A 17035-nucleotide genomic window follows, 5' to 3' on the forward strand; every position below is an offset into this window, starting at 1 on the left:
TGTTGCAGCGCGAAAGATGTTTATTAATCCGAGAGTAGGAGGTACAGTTTTTTACTTTTATAGTCATTCGAAATACATTTTTATTTATGTATTTATTTATGTGTTGGGGAGGGAGGGGGTGGGGGAATCTTTGAAACTTTGTCCTGTTTGTGGTGGTTTTCAGCCAAGATTTTTGCAAAACAAATACTACTTAAATTCACATCTGTAACATATAGCTGTATGAGTTACAGCTGTGATAGATGGGTTTATATGTTTACATACTAAATAAGAGGAACATATGTGGTGCTGTAGCTGAGGACTATCCTTTAGGAGACTTTTATAAATGAGTGATGGCCTTAATAAGAATGTCATTAATAAGTGCCTGTCTTTATTAAAATTGTCAGTAGATCTGGCAGTAAAGTCTAATAGTCAAATACTGTAATGATGGGCAATAAGGCTTTTTCCTTCTCATGTCTGTTTGAACTTCACAATGTTAAAATCAGCCTTGAATGTGCAGGTTTATGTAAAAGTTTCCCTGAAGTCACAACTGCTAAAATGTTAATGTAGATAAACATTTCTGACAAATATGTTGTTTGATGAACCGTTTGTGCTTCTGACGAGGGATAATTGTTAACAAACACACTAATATGTTAATGTTTAAAACTTTAAACATATTAATGCAAAGTTAAACACACTCCTAATTCCTGCAACTATTTGTAATGTGTATATTAGCTTTTTGTCTTCTGTCGGATAGGGTTTGCCAAGTATACTCGCTAAACAAGGTCCAAGGTTTATCATAGTGTTTAAATGCACCACCCAACTTTTAAGGGTACATCTGCAGTCATACTTGGCCTTTATTATTATAATTGAGAACTACCTGTGCACATCTTTCCTGTTTCCAGTTAATTTTCAGTTTGTCTGTAGCTCTTCATTATATTGGCTAAATATTATCAAGAAATAGTAGTCTACTTTAAATGTATGTCAATGGTATTTTTACTTCCATGGTTAGGAATTGTTTCAGTGTCATACATTTGAGTGTCAGTGTAACTGATTACATCCAGGAAGGATTTCCTTTTCATGACCCTTGACTCTGACAGATACTGTTCAGATCTCCAGCAGACAACCATAAAACTAATACTGTTCCTGTACAGGGCAGATCTGAGACAGGACACCCCTCCAACCTTTTTGGCACTTTAAGAGGAAACAATTTGAACATGTGTGTTTTTTGGGTTTTTTTTGTTTGTTTTTTTGGACGCGCCAATTATTTTTTCCCCGCAATTTTTTATTTTCTCCCAATTTGGAACGCCCAATTATTCATCACGGCTGCAACGCCCGCACTAACTCGGGAGAGACGAGGACGAGCACTCGCGTCTTCCAAAACGTGTGTCTTCAGCCATCCGCTTTTTTTCGCAGTGCAAGCCCGGTGTGAAACCACTACTGAACTACAGCATCAGAGGACCACGCAGTTCTGAGTAGCACACAGGCAGGTGCCGGGCCAGCCACAGGGGTTGCTGATGCACGGTGAGCAAAGGATTCCCCAGCCAACCTAAACCCTCCGTGCACGGGCAGCTCTGGGCTAATTGTGCGCTGTCCCCTGGTAACTCCTGGCTACGGTCAGTAGTGACATAGCCTGGATTCGAACTGGCGATCTCCAAGCTATAGTGCGCATCCTGCACTCCAGTGCGCCACTCGGGAGCTCTTTAATTAAACATGTCATGACTACATCAATTTGTTAAATACCTTGTTACATTAGCAATTTATGTTTTAGCACTTGGCATTGTTTGACTTAAAGAATGGTTCAGGGAGGGTAGAGATCTGTTAGTAAGGGTTAAGAGGTTGCAGTATGCTGTGCTGAAGCTTGTGGTGTTAGTGACTGAAGCCTTAAGCCTGACACAGACAGGTGCGGTACCGCCGGGCATTTCCACAGAGTGGTACCGCTAGTCTGCACCCAGACACACAGGAGTGGTGTGGACGTGGTACAGTATTTGGCAGTACCACACTGTAGGCTATGTGCTCAATATCATTTACATGTATGGACAAAGGTTTTGCATCACCTAGTAAAATGTTAATTAAAAAGAAAAAAAAACCCTATAAACATAATTTTGATATTTTATTTAACATCATGCAACCTAAGAAAATACAAAATGGTATCTCAAAAGTCTACCAGAAACTACAATAGTAGTACAGTATTTCATGTTTGATTTCGAAGGGTCATATTTTTAAATTTATGGAAAACTACAAAGCGATATGTAATTTCAATATGTCAATGTAACACTATTAATTTTAAAGTGAGAAATATACAAGAAAAATCTAATAAATGAAAACAAATAAGTATAAAAAAAATCCCTGTCCTTAATAAGCCACCATAAAGATGTGTATCGATTGAACAAACGACTCCCTTAAACACAAATAGTCCTGTATTTCTTTTGTTGGAAAAGGAAAACCATTATAGAACCAGTTTGTCTGCTCAGACTGCTCTTGTGAAAACTGTTCTTTCTAAAACCGACGTGGGACCTACTCCAAAGCTGGTATGAGTTGAACGGGGCTCAGACGGATTGAGGGCTAGTCTGTACAGTCACATTGGTCTGAAATCAGTCTTGGTTTCTTTATTCAACCTAATCTGAACAAAGCTGTGCTTGTGCCCATATCCAGTATATTAATAGACGCATATGTGTGTGTATTTATAGTTTTTGAAAATGTATGCGTCACTGGGTGCCCTGACCTTGTGTGTATTTTTGTGTTTTATGTTGTATGTGGTGTGTTGTTGTTGTGGATTTAGTGGTGCATGAGGTATACATTGGGCTATGTAGCACAAGTGATTTAAAATGTATATTTGTATTTATCACAGGGATTGCACAATCACTTATTGTGCAGATAAAATGTGTATTATTTGGGCACGGGTATTGCACAAATTAGTTCACGTGCTGGGATTCCAGTGAATAATTAATTAGTAATTGAATCCCGATTATTTATGCATGTGTGTATATCTATATATGTGTATATATGTGTGTGTGTGTGTGTATATAATATGTATATATATATATATATATATATATATATATATATATATATATATATATATATATATATATGCACTAATCACTCACTCAGGAGAGAGAGAACAACACATAACAAATGCTACTTGTGCGGCAGGAGACTCACGATTTTTGTGGGTCTATTTTGTCTGTTTGTTTTGTGTAAACCTTTTATTGATTTCATAAAAGCTGAGCGTCATTGGGTCTCCGTTTTACCCTGCAGTTGTCTTATGTGTTGTGCATTCATTTCCTGGCCTGGTGTTCCCACCAGCCAGCCTGGTCACAGCATGTAACAATTAAAAATACAGTGACAAATCCATCAGCCCATATTCTCAAAGTGTCAACAACAGTATGGCACTCTTATCTAGAATAAATCTGCACACAATTTTTTAAAAACATTTTTATGCTGTTGTATTACAAAATTCACTTTTCTGAAGTTTTAGTGGCTAAAGAAATTCTCAGAATTACAGAACACAATCCAGCTCCACTGCCCTAAAACTGATAGATTATGAGGGAGATGATAGTTATATTTCTAGTTTTAAAACAAAGGATGGGCCTCTTAGGGAACTGTAATGCACTTGCCTTCTATTGTATGCCAACCATGTGTGTGTTTATACCTGATCTCTTTTTATACTTATCAAATAAATGGTATATTTTAATTTGTTGCGCTTGCACAGGATAAGCCTATTATCCAAATTCTAATTAACTGAAAGCTGTCATGGGACGCCTGCTTTTCTGCATCAGTGCCTGCAAAGATAGCCTTTTGAGTTTGCTGTTAAGCCCTGAATATTGCCCATATATATTTAAAAAAAAAAAAAAGGAAAATATATTTAGGTTAAGTTTTCATTTTACATTCAGATAAAATGGAATGGAAAAATTGGTATTTATGCTTCTTTTTAGTGGTTTTATTTCCCTGTCTTTCTTTTCCATTTCCAAGTGTCAATTGTTTTTATTGCTTGCGTTATTTTTTACTTTTCCTATTTTCTCTTTACATTGGCAATTTGCAAAAGGACCATGGTAAGTTTCCATTGAGATTTGGCCACTCATCAGAAATAGTGGCAGACGTGGAGCAGGCCGGCAAGCATGTGAAAGGTGCACCAATTGGGGTGACATGGGTGATCTACAGTGTGGATGGGAGCAATGCACAGGAAAGATACGTCCCTCTAAATATGTAGAGAATTTTAGGCCTGCCACTCCATGCATGTCACTGCTTGTTACAAGGGAGCTCAGTCCTGCTATATGAAGTTTCTATGTTTATGTTTGTGTTTTATATATATATATATATATATATATATATATATATATATATATATATATATATATATTATATTATATACCTAAATATCTTTAATATATAATGGGTATATGAAATATTATATAAACATTGGGCATAAATTACTTTCCAAAATGTCTTACTAGAATTAAATTATTATATAAAATGGGTTTGAAAGTATTTTAATGATAACATTTTGCAACATTACTGTCTAGCTAATTGATGTTTCAAAGTAAAGGAATATAGAGGTTATGAAATACTTTAAGTAACGTGGTCTCTTGATACCAAATTGGAGTGTTATCATGGCAGAAGTTCCCGTGGCCATTTATGCACAAGACTACTAAAATACATTTTTTGAATTTATTTATTTATTTATAATTAGTTAGACCATTTTATTAACTTAAAAATGTGATCCGGAAAGAAATATAAGATGTGGGAAGTTTAATACAAGGCTTCTCTGAGTAAGTGAGTTGGCACTGAAAAACAAACAAGTCTCCCTGGAACTGGCACATGCTGCTCTTGTTGACTGACACATTGGTCTCAGGCTTATATTACAGAAAATGGGCTAGAAGCATGACATGCCATTTCAAACTTTTACCTTTTGGAATTTCCATTTAAATTTTTCTATGGGAAAGTTGGACAAAGGTTTCTGGTGGTATGTTTTAACTCTCCAGGAAAGGATTTTCCATTTTTATATTTTAATGTAATTGTGAAGTGCCTATTGGGGAACTAAGACGGGGTTTCCATGGAAAAATAAAATTGTCACATCTTTTTCTCACGCTATTTTTGTAGTACCTTTTGGTTAGTGTGTATTTCCATGTAGTTCTGGGAGAGAAATTCTCATTCCAAATGCAAATAAGTTAATTAGTTAAAAGTGTTTCTGTGTGAGTTTCAATTTGGTCTTGCCCAGCTACTGATATCTTGCGGCTTTCTTAAACCGGGTTTTTGCAAAATTTTTAGGTTGTGTTGATGAACAGCAAGTGCACACTGCTCATTTGGCCAATAAAAAAAAAACAAATTATAAAAAAAATCGGGGTACATGAGACATTATGATGGACATAATTAATTTCCATCTGCTTGCTGTTGAGTTGCTTCTGATTCCCAAGGCACAAGGTGGTAAGAATCTGTCAGTAACCTAAAAACAGAAGTAGAAAAGTCTTATTACAGTAGATGACAATGAAGCGTAGATCCTGAGTTCACCCCTCCAGTATGACTTATTCTCTCATGTCATCAAGGAAGACATCTGGCCTTTTTCTTTGGTCTCCACCCAATTGCAGTAAATTAGTTGTGATTGTGGAGGAAAGAAGATTGCATAGATTACTTTGATGTGTACAAATTGCTGAGATGTCTAAGGTGCTGTCCGACGAGGCGCCTAGATGGAGCTTTCAATTAGGCTTGAGTGTGATGAGATAGACAACTGCAAAATGTTAGCAGCAGCTAAGCTTGAGCTGTAGATCTTTATCTTGTCCACTATTGCCCAAGAGAGCAATTTATGTTCTTGGATAATCGGTGAAGGGATCTGCCGTTTTCTTTAGGAAGCCCTCTATTCTCTTGGCTTTTACTGCTTTTGCTTGGTCAAGCAAAACCTCTTAATTGCAGATAGGGTAAAATGCTTTGATCATAGTGGCTTCACACCTCAGACGTGATATTGTAGGGCTTTGTGTATACTGGGACCCATTATGATTAAAGAGGCCTCATTTTAGATTTACATCAAAATGTATGACCATTTCAATTCACAAGCTGTGTTAATGTGAGCATTGACTATAAGCTTGAATAAATTGACTAAGATTTTTTTGTGTCTGCATCTCTCCATGCAGGCAGAAAGGTAGAGTGATGATAGCAGAGCAGCTGTAGACCCAGACCTACAGGGATAAGCACCAACAGTAGTTCAGTTATTGTGCTGGCTAACGAGGGCCATCTTTATTCAGAGTTAAGAACATTTCAAATCTGTTAAGACAAATAAAAACTGGGTACTTTTAATCTGATCAACCAGTTTTTGATTACTTTATGGTCTAAATCAAGACTAAATCGAGTGCTTTCTATACCATCATGTAAACTGATCTTCCAAACTGGTTGTACTGTATATTACTGGGTGCTGTTCCATAATGTGCTTTGTGTCACCAGTGCTCCTTTTGTAATGGTTATATTGAGGACTCTTTGTCAATTTATTTCGCTAGTTTTTGTGACGGTCATGCCTGGCCCCTCCTTGAAATTGAAACGTTTGTTTCAAGGGCTTTTCCTGATAAAATAAACTCCACTCAACTATACTATTATAAACTTGAAGCTTTTCCTGCCAGAGCTGCATTAGCAGCCTACAGTGGAAAACTTGACTTAGCACAAAGAAATGTTCCTTTGCTGGCATAGATTGCCTGTTGATAGTTAGTTTTCTTGGATATTTTCATAACAAATGCAATGTCACCCTTTTAGTTAAAGTGAAAAATCACTTTCCTTTGTTTTAAAGGTCCATGCTTGTACCTTTTTATTAATAGCTCACACAACAAATACTAGTGTGGCTTCATTACTGAAATAATTGTTCTTTACAGTATCTGAAGTCAGAAATGTTATGGCTGTTTCTTTGTCTAGCCTGCTTTGCCTTTTTTTTACCACTGTACCTCAGTAACTGATACAAGGCCATTAGTCTCTGCTAACAGTCACCGGAGATTAAAGCTTTTAACCGTATAGCCCCAAATTTCGATTTTTTATTTATTAGTCCTGGAAGAGAAAAGATGTCAAAGCAGTTGTACTGTCAGGCTTATTCGCAAACTACAGGTCTGCCCAGAAAATGAGATCCTGGAATTCCATAGATATAAATATAAAATACGCTGAATTGCTGGAGCAGCACAGAGTCTTTTGCAAATATTTAATAGATTTACTGCCCTTATGTGGTGTTTCGAGTCCAACTTCGAAACCAAATATCCTTTGGCATTTAAACTGTTTACCTGTTTGTGTAACTGGCCTGTGCTTGTCTGCGTATGAAACTGCGACTTTAAATTCTTGTTGTTGATGATAAAAAATATTGAATCCTAAGTTTTCGGTCGAAGCCAAACCCTGCTCAAAAAGTAGGTATTCGGGCCAAATCCAGGATTCAGTGCATCCTTAGTTGTTACTGAGCCAAAAATAAGTATGTCTGATGGTAGTAACCCATGTGATTTTGCAGCTTGAATCTTTTGGGGATTTTGTGAACAAACAGTTCAGGTGAAAGTTTACTTGTGTTTCTGGCAGCAATGTCAGCTTTTGGCAGTTGTTTGTATAACATAACTATTCGTAAATGCACACATTACTAGTGTTTCACTAGGAAAGAGCCCGGAGTGATCACTGTGGGACATTCTGAAGATTGTTTACACAACTTGCAGGCTGTCGCATCTAATCAATGCCAACCTGCTGCCCATTCAACATACTTTGTCTTTTTGCATTCTCTTAATAATTTTTGTTTTACAGTAATGTATTGCTGCCAGCTTGCCCTATTAAGTGGTAGTACCATGTTGCTTAATTCTCCATACTGACCTAATGTTTACAAAGGATTTGAATGGGTGGGGTTACAGAGATTTCCTCAGAATAGTTATGTGAAATAGTTGTTACATTTAAAAGATCATACATTTAAAGAACTGATTAGGATTGATTTATGAAAGCTTGCATCCAAGAACATAGGACCACCCTTTAGAACCCTCATACAAAGTTTTCAAATCGATATCAGGTCATGTTTGGGGGACAGCAGTCACAGGTGGGATTCAAGAAATTGAGCAAAAACTTTTTTTTTTTTTTTTTTTTTAACTTTACCACCACAATGAATGCTAACCAAATGGAGTGCAGTCAAAGTAGCAGTTTTTTTTTTTTATTATGTCTGTGACAGGCTTCCTAATAATATGACACATCGTATTTGTGGTTGAGTTCATTGTCTCCCCCCATAATCCCTCCTCTATTACAACAATGGAAGTTTTTGACATTAAAGTAATGCAAATTACAATCATGGGAACAAGTTAAAAGACCTGTTTATAATGAGGGTCACAGTTCCATAACCATGTGAGCATGTATAAGCTGCACTGTATAGTAAAGAAACCACTTTAGGGCATGAAATATACTGTTCAATAATCAACATGTTATCACACCTGAAGCAATCAACAGACACTTTATTTGTATTAATGGTTTGATTCTTCTTTAGGGCTATTTCTATTAATTTTGGTTTATGGAAAGGTGTCAGTTTAAAGTTTTCCTTTTTTAAAAGCGGTAATCCATTATGTTGTAATGACAACAATAATCTTGACCGTTTAAAAGGATGACTTGCCTAATGTTAGCCACTAGTTTAAATTATGAAGCACTCGGCTCGACTCGGAACAGTGTTCTGATACGTTTTTGTATAGGCAGAATCTTGACTTAAGAATTAAGAACATTTACCTTTTTTTTTTTAAATATGAAAATGCTTATATAGAGCCAGACTGCTCTAATTTCGGTGGCTGGGCTTCAATGATGCAATTCATTTTTTGTCTTTACATTGAATAAGCACTAGGAACAAATAAATCAGTGTCCAATTTCATACCAGTTTTGATGGTACATTCAGAATCAGAGTCTCTGAATAGCGTGTATTTTAAATTTGTGTGTAGTCAAATCTCCCACACAATTGTCTGATTCAGTCTTCCTTGTGATGCACTGAAGGGAACATTAGTAGTTCTATTACAAACTACAGTACTACTTTAAGAAGGATAACACTTTATTTATTTTTGTAAAAACACTGACGACGACAGGTGAAGTGCATGCTACGATTGCGGCCATAAACATGGGTTTAAAGCTGTTTTGTACATCGGTCACAGAGACCCGGGGATTAGAGTGAACGACTGCCCTTTTATATATAAACAAAACCATAAATAAGTGCTACACATTTATTTAAAATATACACTGGTAGGTAATGTTACTCACAACTTAAAATACCAGAACCGCTGTTTTATTTTATTTATTTATTTATTTATTTATTTGGTTTAGCTAATATTCAGAATGTAGTGTACAATTGAATTGTTCAAAACTGTCGGCAAATAGTCTTTAAAAGTACATTTTGAAAAAAAATGTACTGATACAGTTCTTAAATTGGTGACGAATAAAAATACTGAGCGTGATTTGTAATTGTAGTACAATTTGTATTGGATGACGTTTCAGCCTGTGTCGCCTGATCTGAGACTGAGCGCTATGAGGAAAACATTACCGTGATGAGTGACCTGAATGATATCCCAGAGAAATAAAACCCACGTTGATTTAAATGCACCGTGTGTGTAACGCATATAAAGTAAGCTATGACATAGTTTTAAAAATATTTTAATAAAACAAATGTTCCCAAATGGTTCAACTTGTATTGGCACATTGCAATAAAGTAAAATTTAATTTACTAAAGCATATATTGTTCAGTAACGTCTTGCACATCTGACAGTTGTAAAGTTACAGAAAATATATATTTCTATGCACAGATTTTTTAATATTTTGTTTTTATCTCTGTATAATCTCTAGAACAGGTTTGACAGACAAAGTAACAAAGCACAAAAGTCTACAACAGTTTGCTCTTACTATATATTACAAGTTTATTGCATAACTTTACAACATGAAAAGTGTGATGTGAATGTGCTGTTGCATACAGGGGTATGTTTGCATTCAGCAGCTGCGTGTGTTTAGTGGGTGCGCCACCAGTAATTAGGGAGTTGAGAGATGCAACAGATTTCATAAAACATGTTCTTGTTATTGAATACTATACAACAGTTACTTTCAATACCAGATGTGTGCCTTATTTAAAGAAGAACTGCACACATTAGAGGGATATATTAAAATGGATGTCCGTCTGGGCGGATATAGGATTTGGATTCGGTTCACCGAATCCTAAGTATTCGGCCAAATCTGAACCCTGCTCAAAAAGTAAGTATTCGGACCCAATCCGAAACCGAATCCTGGATTCAGTGCATCCCTAGTTGTTACTGAGCCAAAACTGTTAGCTCCTCTGTCCTACAGTTTCATTTAGGGCTCCATCTGAAAAGTATGTGACACAATTCCACACCCTTCTATACTGTTTCTTTTTAGAAGTGTTATTTACTGTAAGATTTTGTAGAGCAAGAACTCAAGGATAGTGGTGAAATATATAAAAAGATAATGCTGTAGTTTTAGGATATAGCCGCTCTCCATGCACTTGCTGTCATTTCTGAATGTATTACACGCTCTTATGGATAAAGTGCACTGTTTTTGCTGCCCAGGAATCGGTTTTACACACCACATTCCTCTCCATACTTCCCATAGCAACATGCAGTACAGGGAGCTACTAACACTGCCTCGGCGCAAGAACAAGTCTGAAACACACTGTGGGGCACTTAGATCTTTTGATTTTGTTCAACAAAATATGTTTGAAAAAGATGTAGTTTAACCCCCCCCCCCCTTTGAAATGAATAGTAGGGCTAGATTTGTAAGTCCAATGCAACACCTCCTTCACTTTGTCATCTCTCTCCCTGCACGGCAAAAAGTCTGTAACAATAAGAAAAACTGGGCAAGACCTTACATCCAGGTTTATTCTGGGAGAAAGTTCCAGCAAGTTGGTAACTAAGCAAGTTTTGTCTCGCAATCCACTGTTTAAGAAAGGTTAACTGATACAAAGACATTTCTTTGGAAATGGGATCTGAAATCTGTAGATGTGTTTTTTTTTTTTTTTTTTTTTCTAGTAATGGCCAGTATAATTCACTACTAAATACCTATTTACTATACAATTATATATTTTTTATTACGTATAACCTTTTACAAATCTTACATAATTGTCACATTATGCATTTTATTTACATTCTGTTTCTAATTAGAGAAATGTGTTTTAGTTGATAAATTTTAATTTAACATATCTTGGGAAAACCACATTTTCCTAGGTTAACTGCTATGATACACAGGACATCAATTGTAATATGGTACAATTAGCAAAACATCACACAAAAATACATTTGTTTATTCAATGTCATTGGTTACAGTAGTTCTTATACGGTCTCATTAATTTACTGTGATCCACTACCAGCAGTTCTCACATGCTTTGCAACAAGCATTTTTCTGTGAAACTCATTTGATCTTTTGCTAGTGTGCTGTCTGCTGTATTTCCTTTGAAAAGTTCACTGCCCAGCATGAAGAGGCCCTCCTCTTGAAGGATATGGATTCTCTGTACCTTCAGGGTTGTAACACATTTTAGAAAAATGTTTAGAAATTAAAAGGTAAATATAGATGGTATATTCCCAAAAGATGGCTCCCGGTTCCCACTTTGCTTACTTGCTGTGTTCTTTGGAGCAATGTATTTCAGAGTCTTTGGTTTTTGACAGTGATGATTTGCAGCACCAGCTCTGCAGATGCTCAAGCATATGTCTGAAAGTTAATCCTTGCTGGACTATACACTAATGTAAACATGTACTAAAAACTGGTTGTTTCAGTTGAACTATTATTAAAATTGTTGTTTCAATGGAAGAACTATTAAAATTGTGGCGTTAAAACTAGTTTTAATTTCATAGTTACTACACCCATCCCAGTGTCTGCTTTTCTGCTGTATTCATCTGTAGCCCCTTTCACACTTGCATTCCTACCCGGGGTCACAATCCTGCGTAGTATGAAAATAGATAACTGCGTTGTACCCGGGTTGACCCTTGTCGCAGCGACCCAACTCCGGATGTGGCTAGACATGCTTTGACCCGGGTTGAGCGAGACAAAATGCATGACAGCCGTTCGTAAACCAACCAAATAACAAACAGCCACGTCTGTGTGAAGGTTTTACTTCTACAAGGAACATTTCTGTGTATTATATTTAGCCATATGTTTGTTGAGAGTGCAGCAGGGATGAAGAAGATTTTGCTCTAATCAATATTTGGGCCGACGGTTCACTCCAGTGAAGCTTGGATGGAAGCGTTCATAACAAGCTGCTTCCGGGGCATTGATACACGCATTGTGTACTTGCGTCTGTCGCCCAGGTCAACCCTGCTTTATCAAAAGCAGTGTGAAATTGGGTAGCTGACCCACATGACACCGGGTCCTGACCCGGGTAGGTTTTGATCCAGGTAGAGCATGCCAGTGTGAAAGGGGCTCATGTGGGACTGAGATGCAAGGAGATAAGTTGGTGTATTTTAATGAATTAAACAGTGATGTTGCCATTCAGCAGAAGCAGATTACTCAGAAATTATCACTATTGTGTGATTTCATTAGGATAGTTTGATAGTAATACTCTTATATCATAAATTAAATAACTAAACTGCAAACCTGAAGCTGAAAGGCTGTCATCTGAAATTAATTATGTGAACCTGTGTTCATCAAGCTGGTATTTAATACCTGTTTGTTACTAGATGGTATCCTCTCTGAAGTTTATAATTTTGGCCCAACCACTGTAAAATTCCAAAAATTCAAATCATAACAATTTCGAGGCACCCATACACAGGAACACATTCACATATACACTTACTTACATGTGAAACTATTTGTCTGATTTATTTTAATGCATTTATTCGGAAGCAGGGAGAAGCAACAAAAACTAGTTTTTCCATCCAGCTGAAGAAGGACTTGTAGTTCAAAACTTCCTGATACAATTTCATTTTTTTTCACATTTGTCTGTATGGACATTACCCTTTTCTTTTTGATTTTGATACACAACAGTTTTCCTTTTTCAAATTATGTAAACACATGTAGAATGTATAGGTTGCTATTTGATGTGTTATTTTATTCTGTTGTGTTGTGTACTGCGCAGCAAATGTGGTACTGTAGCTTTAATTGGAAGACCGACGCGCACTGTGAAGGTGCGGCACACTGCTTGATTTAGGTTGTGTCTTTGGATGATTTTCTTCAGACAGGGTTCTGCAAAAGTTAATTTTCTGCATCAAAATGGGGACATGAAAAGATTTTGGGGTTCTTAAAATTAACTAACCCCAACCTGATGGGGGCGTATTTTGGGTTGGGATCCTAACATTATATTATATATAATGTTATATTATATATATATATATATATATATATATATATATATATATATATATATATATATATATATATATATATATATATATATATATATATTATATATATATATATATATATATAAATAGCTATACATATAATATATATATACTATCTAATATATAATATATATATATATATATATATATAGCAATATGCTCGATTAAGCAATCCCTCGTTATACGAAATTCCTCGAAATCTCATATAACAGAAATGAAATCCCCATTGGTTTCCATGTTATAATCTTCGATTGGTTCCAGAGCCCAAAAAATTTCCCTTAATAAAGGACAGAACAGTATCTAAATATAAAATCACTGAAATTCTGTATCAATTATTAAAGAAATTAGCTTCAAGTTGTTAAGTAAATGACAATCTCTTGCAGTATGTATGAGTCCCCCACAAATAAAGACCGGGGCTGACACAGTTTTCTTTCATGCGCTTATCATAGTGTTAGAAAACGTACGTTATAGTAAATATTAATGAAGTTATAAAAACACTAACAATAAATAACACACAGGTATGAAAAAGAAAATTAAAATAGAATAATAAATATAAAACAAATAAAAAAGCACTTTAGTAAAGAAGAGATAACAGAAGCAACTGACAACTGCAACACATGCGAGACAACATGAGAACGGTACAAAGGCGGCCAACAGTGCATGCTGGTATGACAGTGGTGGTGGTGAATGCTGTGACGTATGCCTTGTGCAGACTCAATACGATCAGCCACTTTGCGAGCTCCCTTCTTGTTTAATAGAAAAACAGGTATTCATTTCTGTGTCTCGTATAATTGAAATCTCGCATATCGGTAGCTTGTATAGCGAGGGATTACTGTGTGTGTGTGTGTGTGTGTGTGTGTGTGTGTGTGTGTATATATATATATATATATATATATATATATATATATATATATATATATATATATATATATATATATATATATATATATATACTTTTTTTTGCATTTTAAATGGATTTTTTTTCCCACTTATCTACACATCATACTCAACACTGTTAAGGGGAAAAAGTTTTTATTGACAAAAAAATTGTATATTAAAAATACAAAACTGAAAGATCATAACTGATTAGTCTCCACCCTGAGTTAATACTTGGTGGAAGCAACTTTGGCAGCAATTACAGCTGTTTGTATAGTCTCTACCAACTTTGCACAACTTTGATTTGGCAGTATTTGACCATTCTTCTTTACAAAACTGTTCAAGCTCTGTCAAGTTCCTTAGGGAGCATTGATGGACAGCAATCTTCAAGTCATGACACAAATTTTCGATTGGATTTAGGTCAGGGCTCTGACTTGGCCACTCAAGGACATTTACCTTTTTGTTCCTTAGCCACTCCAGTGTAGCTTTGGCTGTGTGCTTTGGATTGTTGTCATGCTGATAGGTGAACTTCCGTCCCAGTTTCAGCTTTCTTGTAGAGGGCAACAGGTTTTCCTCAAGGACTTCTTTGTACTTTGCTCCATTTATTTTCCCTTCTATCCTGACAAGTGCCCCAGTCCCTGCGTTAAGAAACATCCCCATAACACGATGCTGCCACCACAATTGGATATACAGTTAGACCAAAAAGTTCCATTTTAGTTTAGTCAGACCACAAAACTTTTTGCCACATGGCTACAGAATCTCCTGTGTTTTTTTTTTTGTGTTGTTTTTTTTTTCCCCATTCTTAAAACAGGATTCAGAGTGGGCTTTCTTGAGTAATGGCTTCCTTCTTGACACCCTACCATACAGGCTAGATTTGTGGAGTGCTTGGGATATTGTTGTCACATGCACACTTTGACCAGTCTTGGCCATAAAAACCTGTAGCTCTTGCAAAGTTGCCATTAGCTTTTTGGTAGCCTCTCTAATCAGTCTCCTCCTTGCTCGGTCATCCAGTTTGGAGGGATTGTCTGATCTAGGCAGGGTCTTGGTGGTGCCATACACCTGTCATGTCTTCGTCTTGACCATGCTCCAAGAGATAGTCAAGGCCTTTTTGATATTTTTTTATACCCATCCCCTGATCTGTGCCTTTCAACATCTTTGTCCCGGGGTTCTTTTAAAAGCGCTTTAGTGCTCATGGTTGAGTCTTTGCTTTGAAATGCACTACCCAGTAGAGGGAGCCTACATGAGCTGCTGAATTTATCCTATAATCACGTGAATTATTCCAATTTAACACAGGTGGAGGCCACTTAACTTGGTGTGCGATTTTGAAGGGGATTGGTTACACCTGAGCTAATTTAGGATTGCTATTACAAGGGGGGTGGACACTTATCCAACCAAGCTATTTCAGTTTTTATCTTTAAATTTCTACAAATTTCTAGAATATTTATTTTTTTCACTTGCAAGTTGTGGGGTAGGATGGGTAGATAAATTAAAAAAAAACTATTTTAGTGCATTTTAATTCCAGCCTATAAGGCAAACAAAAAGTGAACATTTGAAAAGGGGTGTAGACTTTCTATATGCGGTGTGTGTGTGTGTGTGTTTGTGTGTATGTGTGTGTATGTATATATATATATATATATATATATATATATATATATAATATATATATATATATATATATATATATATATATATATATGGAATTCTGAAAAAATGTTATTCCTAAATGAAAACAGTAATTATTGTACGTGTAACATCTACCTAATGCATTACAGATGTTTGCTTGCTGTTTGCCAAGCTACTTGGTAAATTTACATTAAGGAATATTTTTCATTTGAGTACTTTCAAGAAGAATACTGTTTTAAGTTGGCATGATTAATTCATTAATGCCCTCCCAGTAAAAGTAGATGAGGTAGATCTGCACTGCAAACTTTTAAGAGAACATTGGAAGGCCAACTGTTGCGTGGAATTATTTTACTGTACAAATTCTTGTCCCTGTGAGGAACACAGGAAATGTAGCCTGACCTTGGTAATGAATACAACAGTGCAACTAAACATGGGTTGCCTCACTTCTCACTGCAAACTCAAACACAATATAGAGTAAAATCAAATTTGCCTCAAGATGATTGATTATTACATTCCGTAATCTGTTGTGTAGATGTGGAGCAGAGAATTAGGAAGTAATATGTAATTAAGTCCTACCTGTGTTTATGCTCTGTTTTTAGGAAAAATAAGTATCAGCTGTATGTGATTTATGGTAAAGGTATCGAATTGATAATTTCAGCCTTTGCTATTATGTTTTGAGAGGCCACGTTCAGTAGAAATTAAGAGTTTGGCTAACCTTTCTCAAGTTTATATGGTAGCAAGGTTTAGTTGACAATGGACACTATGTTTTTTTGCAATTTGGTTGGGTGGTTTTAACAAAACAATTTGGGGGAAAAAAGCATATCAGTGTGAAAAGTATCACCTGATCTGATTGAGATGAGTTGATTTAAATGGGACATTATGAAGCAAATATCATCTCATAAGAATGGGCCAATAGGTACCTACCAGCGTACTAACAGGTAGAGTAGGTCCTGATCAAGCGATTTAATGGACGTCGGGTGTAGTAGCCGCTAGAGACGCTAAAAAACAGTGTTAAAATAATAGTAAAAATGGGGAGCTCCTGAGTGGCACATCCAATAAATGTGCTGTGAATGCAGGATGCGCCCTATAGCCTTGATGTTGCTGGTTCGATTCTGGGCTATTCCACAGCCGACCATGGACAGGAGTTCCCAGGAGGCAGCGCTCAATCCCCGGCTCACCGCGCACCAGCGACCGCTGTAGTCTGGCCGGGTGCCTGTGGGCTTTCCTGTTAGCTGTCCGGGAGCTGCGTTGTCCTCCGTTGCTGT

The 17035-nt window shown here is 36.3% G+C and overlaps 1 protein-coding gene across 1 annotated transcript in view; it reads left to right on the forward strand.

The window, feature by feature from the left end:
• Nucleotides 1-17035, forward strand: part of LOC121304909 (WD repeat-containing protein 70-like) — a 141664-nt gene that overhangs the window by 40965 nt on the left and 83664 nt on the right. The window lies entirely within an intron of this gene.

Source organism: Polyodon spathula, chromosome 2 (assembly GCF_017654505.1).
Source record: "Polyodon spathula isolate WHYD16114869_AA chromosome 2, ASM1765450v1, whole genome shotgun sequence".
In the NCBI taxonomy this organism is placed as follows: domain Eukaryota; kingdom Metazoa; phylum Chordata; class Actinopteri; order Acipenseriformes; family Polyodontidae; genus Polyodon; species Polyodon spathula.